The following is a 5,271-nucleotide window of genomic DNA, read 5'->3' as shown; positions in this document are numbered from 1 at the left end:
CTGAAGCTGTGGTCTGGCCACAGTCCACTCCTAGTTCTCATAAGAGCTGGTATTTCTGTAAAGTCTGGATTCTGGGTGATTTTCTGGGCTGCCGTCTGTGTCGTGTTGAGAGTCCAGGATCTACAGTATGAGCAGTGCATCCAGGCAGTGGTTTGCTGCTGGGCAGGCGCTGATGCAGAAAACAACCTTGAAAATTTATTTCAAAATGATTCTGAAATTAGTTCAGGGTTAGTGGCCATCTCATTTCAGTTGATCTAAGGAGATCCCTTGGTCTCCCTCCTGCCCCTTCTCCATCTTCTCCCCTCCCAGCTCCCAGCCCCCATTCTCTCAATGTGCTCAGCTGCTATGGCATTGCTTGAATTTCAATTTTTTTGTTTGACTGTAATACTGAATTACTCCTCCAGCACCCAGACCACGCTAAAGTTAGGCCCCAAATGTGGGTATCATTGGATGCAGTATTTTAAATGAAGCAGTATTTCTGTATCCATTAAAATAAAGACTCTATCTTATACCAGCACACTACTGTAAATTTTAGAGAGTTTAGTTTCATTTGTCACTACAATAATTCTATACTAAGATTAAATATTTGAGTGATTTGTATCTAAAAAAATTTTTTTAAGGGAGAAAAAAAGGAAACCATGAGTCCAAGTCCTACCCTGTCACCTATAAGCTGCACAGGTCACCGGTGTCTTTGGGTCAATTAACTAATCCCAACGGTGTAAATGCCATGATCTCTAGTCTCGCTCCTAGCTCTCACATCATCTTTCTTGCTTTACAGAAGACCAAGGTCAAGACCATTGGGTCCATAAAGGGCCACATGGACTGGACCAGAGGTTCTTACCCCAAATCCATCTTCTTTCCACGATAACACACAGCAGACACAGGAACAGAGGGCTTGGGCAAAAGGAATGGGACATACAGTTCTAAATTCCTTCTCATACACCAAGACATATAGCGAGAATGGAGCCAGATCAAAATCAATGGGTTCTCCATCAGAAATGTATTAATTAACTGAAAATATCTAAAGACAAGATGGAGATGGTTTCCATTTGATTACAATTTCCTTCTTAAGGTGTAACAAATGCTACGGTCAAATCTAACAATTAACCAAGAAACCATGAAATGGTGAAACAATAGCTCTCCTTTCTCCTTCCACATGTAAACACTGTATTACTAATTAACAGATGGTGAAGAACTGGTAGATTTTTAACTAGGGCTTGACAATCCTGAAATCCTTGTTGCCATCTTTGTTCTAGCAGTGGAGCAGCTCAGGTAACCCTCCTAAGAGTCAAATCTGGTAATAATCTTGGCAGAAACTCCAGCTTGTCTTCTCTCATTTAACAGAGAAGACAACAACCAAAATGAAATAACGGTACAGTCAATGCTTTTAGTGCCTCCCATGTGTTCATCACTGTTCAAAGGGCTTTTTAATAACCATTATCACTTTCAATCACCCCAACAACCTGAGTCAAGCATTATTATTAGCCCCAATTAATGGATGAGACACAGACCTAGTTCACATACTTAGTGAGTGGAGAGGTCACACTTGTGTGGTCTGACTTGAAAGTCCATTCTCCTCATCACTAAAAGTACACACCATTTGGTGGGGTTCTATTGCCTATTTCTGACATGTATATGCAGGTGTATGTATATATAATGCAGATATGTTTTTGTGTAGATTTATATACCATATGTATTACGTGTATGTTCAGTCACTTAGTTGTGTCCAACTCTTTGTGACCCTGTGAAATGTAGCCTGCCAGGTTCCCCTTGTCCGTGGAATTTTTCAGGCAAGAATACTGGGGTGAGCCATTTTCCTCCTCCAGGGGATTGTCCCAACACCTAGGAATCGAATCTGGGTTTTTTTGCATCTCTTACACTGGCAGGCAGATTCTTTACCACTAGCGCCACCTGGAAGCCCCAACATGTATTATAATAATGTCTTAAATCACTGTTAAATATGAATAATTAATTATGGATAACTATGCAAATGTGTATCATTTTGGGATGGCTGAGTCCCTCTGGAATGCCAGATATGAGTGAGGTTCTAAGAAAAAGGGATGATCTAGGCCACGTGACCAACGTCCATTCAATCTCACCAGCCACTCCCTCCCAGCTTTACACTCAGGGAACAGAAGAAAGATTTCCGGATACATTTAGTCTCATCATTGTTTGAAAACTTTATGTCTGGGCACCAAAATATGAAATTTACAATTGTAATATCCTACTGGCATACCTCTTCAGCGTCATGTGAAAAAAAAATGCCTAATGTTATTTTCATTTGCCTTTTGATCCTTTCTAGCTTCAGACTGTTGTTCTTCACAACTATAGCTGATCCTTTGTTTTCATGGTCTTTGTTGTTCTTTGTCTTCTGCCTGAGTCAGCTATTCTCGGGATGGTTGTCCCAAGGATGCCTGTTCAGGGGGTTCTTGTTTGTCAGGCACCTGTTCCTGGGACGGTTGTCCCAAGGATGACTGTTCAAATGATTCTTGCCTCCCAGGTGTCTGTTCATCAGATGACTGGCCCAGGGATGCTGGCGCAAACGATTCTTGATTGTCAACTTCACATCTGGTTGTCTTGGTGATGACTCTTGTGACTGCTGTCCCATTGGTGGTTCTTTTTGGTCTTCTTTTTTAACTGAGGTGTCTAGTCGTACAGGTATATTTTTTTTCCTCCAGAATGTCCTTTGGTTCCTTTTCTTGTTTTCAGTAAACAAAATAAAACAAAATCACCAGTAAACATAGTAGGCATCAAAACCACATGAACTAAAATCATAAAATGGCAAGCACTGCTACTATATCACTGATTTCAAAATGACAGTGATAATATTAAGAAAATAGTTTTCACATATGACATTACACTGATAAAGTGCTTTTACATGTTTTATCGCTTTTACTCTCATTCAGCAATGTGATCCATTCACTGTTTAAAAGTTGACAAGCTACTGGGAAGACTTGTTTTTTCTAAGAGTCACAGAGGGAGGGAAGGCACTTTCATGCAGATTAAAAAGAAAGCATCAGTGCAGGAGAATCCAGAGCCACTGTTCTCCAGAAGAGGCACCTAAGGACAGCAGGAAGATTGCTGTGCGCTTATCCATCTCCCACCAGCCAAACCGAGCTCACCAATGCCAAGCGAATCCTACAGAAATAAAAGCCCTCTGTCATCAGAAAGCAGAGGATGTTCCTAAAACCTGAAAACACCACCACCACTGGAAATAGCCCGGGGAAAGACACCTTCAGCTGGAGCTTTGCAGAACCCCAGAGAAGCCAGGCGACTCACAACTCAGCACACTGATACCTTCCTTCCCCTCAAACCTGCTCCTGCTGTTGTTTGCAGGAGTGACTTTACACCAGAGCCCAATCCAGAAACCTCAGCTCCAGCGTCAGCCTCGTTTCTCCTATCTCTTCCGCAGCCAGGTCTGGTCCATGTGGTCCTGAAGTCTGTCTCTCCTGTGCAGCCCTGTGGCAGTGGTCCAGACACTGCCATCTAATAGACATTAGACAGTATTGCTCTTCCCTCTCCCGTCCCCGCCTCCTGCTGTCAGAGTGATGATTTTAAAACACAAATCTGATCACATCATCTCCCTGCTTTAACATTATCTACAGGACAAAGACCAGGCCCCTAGAGTGACACCCAGGGGCATGGCAGCAGTGACCAGCAGACCCAGCTGTGCTCCCAGCCCTAGTGTCCAGCTGCCGTGGACGGTTCCCAGCTCACACCTGGAATGGGGGCGGGGGCTAGGGCCTCGTCTGACCACAGGGCTGTGAACGTGAAATCCGGTTCCTGGCTGACCTGGGGAGGGCCTCATGTAACCTCCTGCCTCACCTCTCCTCTGGAAGGCAGCAGCATCACAAAGCCCCCAGATCCCTGAGTCAGCGCTGGGAAGGGAGACGCCCAGGAGAGCCTCCACCCCGTGGCAAGCTTTGTGCAGCTGAGAAATGAACAGTGATACTTGGGGCTGATACCTTTACTGGCACCTGGCCCCGCCTGGATTAGGGCACATGCGTCCCGGTCTCTTCCCCTCACATGGCCCCCCGAAATCCTTCTGCTCCAGCTGCACCGCCCACTCCCACCGCCCCGCCCCACGTCTGCACATGCGGTCCTCTTGCCCTGATGCCCTTCTCAGCGCTGCCCACCCCTCCCAGCAGATCCCCCCCAACCCTTTGCAGTCCACCTGCACAACCTCCTCCTTTGTAACACCTCCCATCACTCCCTGCATCCTCTCTCCTGGCCCTGGACATCAGCCACTCTTGCCCCGGGACATTTTCAGGGTCTCCAGCCCAAGCCTCTATCTGTGTCTGCGTCCATCTGCGTTCCAACCTGGGAGCAATGAGCGTCCAGAGAACGGCAAAGCGGCTCCAAGCTCACCTGTACTCTCTCAGCACTCGGTGCCGAGCTCGGAGTGGGCAGCTCCCCACTATTCTGTTTCATTTTTAAAGGACAGTTTAAGTGACTCAAGAGTTCTGGTTCATCTACCTACATTCAGAATAATCTTGGACAGATTGCCTTCTCTTCCTGGGTCTCAGTTATTTCTTTTCTGAAAAAAAAAAACAGGTGAAAGTGTGGATCTTCAGAAATGTAAGATCATGGTGATAATTGATCCAAAGCCACAATGAACCATGAACACTGATCCTTCCGTGTGTGTAGTTCCAGGGACCCCATGTATGTCCGGTCCCTTACATGACAGGACATGGTGTTTGCACACAACCTAGGCACGTTCTCCTATATACTTTAAATCACATCTAGTTTCTTAGAATGCTTAATATGATGCAAATGCTATGTAAGCAGCTGTTACACAGTACAGTTAGACACTCTATAAATAGTCACCTGCCCTTGGCAAAGTTTTGCTTTTGGGAACTTTCTGGAATTTTTTTCCTAATATTTTTGACCTGCAGTTGGTTGCATCCATGGATATGGAAGGCAAACTGTACAGATGATACTTATCATTACCACAAAAAGTTTAAAGATAAAAAACAAAGGAGGGGATTATTATAGGAGAAAGACTAAAAACCTTCACAAGGTAATAATCAATTATATGAAAATGAAAGGCCGAAGAGGTGAGAGGCAGGAGGAGCTGAAACTGCACTTGGCAAACTCCCAGGAAGGTGCAACTGCGCACCACTCACAGCCAGCCTAACACTCCCTACAGGCTCCCTCCTGCACCTGCAGGCAGGCTGACCTCTGCTTGGTCAGAGTCCCCACTTGGCAGCTGCCTGAGGGCAGGGGTTGTGTCCTAGGCATCTTTTTTTCCCAAGTGCTCAGTTCAGCCTG

General features: G+C 45.4%; 1 long non-coding RNA gene across 1 annotated transcript; it reads right to left on the bottom strand.

Annotated features, from left to right (window-relative positions):
* Window positions 1–2,155: 2,155 nt before the first annotated feature.
* On the bottom strand, window positions 2,156–3,318 carry LOC145545097 (uncharacterized). Its single transcript, XR_014081871.1, has 2 exons — window positions 3,234–3,318; window positions 2,156–2,693 (listed from the first exon to the last, which is right to left on the bottom strand). It is a non-coding gene; the product is annotated as an uncharacterized LOC145545097 (long non-coding RNA).
* Window positions 3,319–5,271: the final 1,953 nt, after the last annotated feature.

The sequence above is a fragment of the Giraffa tippelskirchi genome, chromosome 4, assembly GCF_054371585.1.
Source record: "Giraffa tippelskirchi isolate mGirTip1 chromosome 4, T2T-mGirTip1v1.2.pri, whole genome shotgun sequence".
Lineage (NCBI taxonomy): Eukaryota > Metazoa > Chordata > Mammalia > Artiodactyla > Giraffidae > Giraffa > Giraffa tippelskirchi.
The sequence above is the reverse complement of the archived record's forward strand: the minus strand, read 5'-3'. Positions and strand labels throughout refer to the sequence as shown.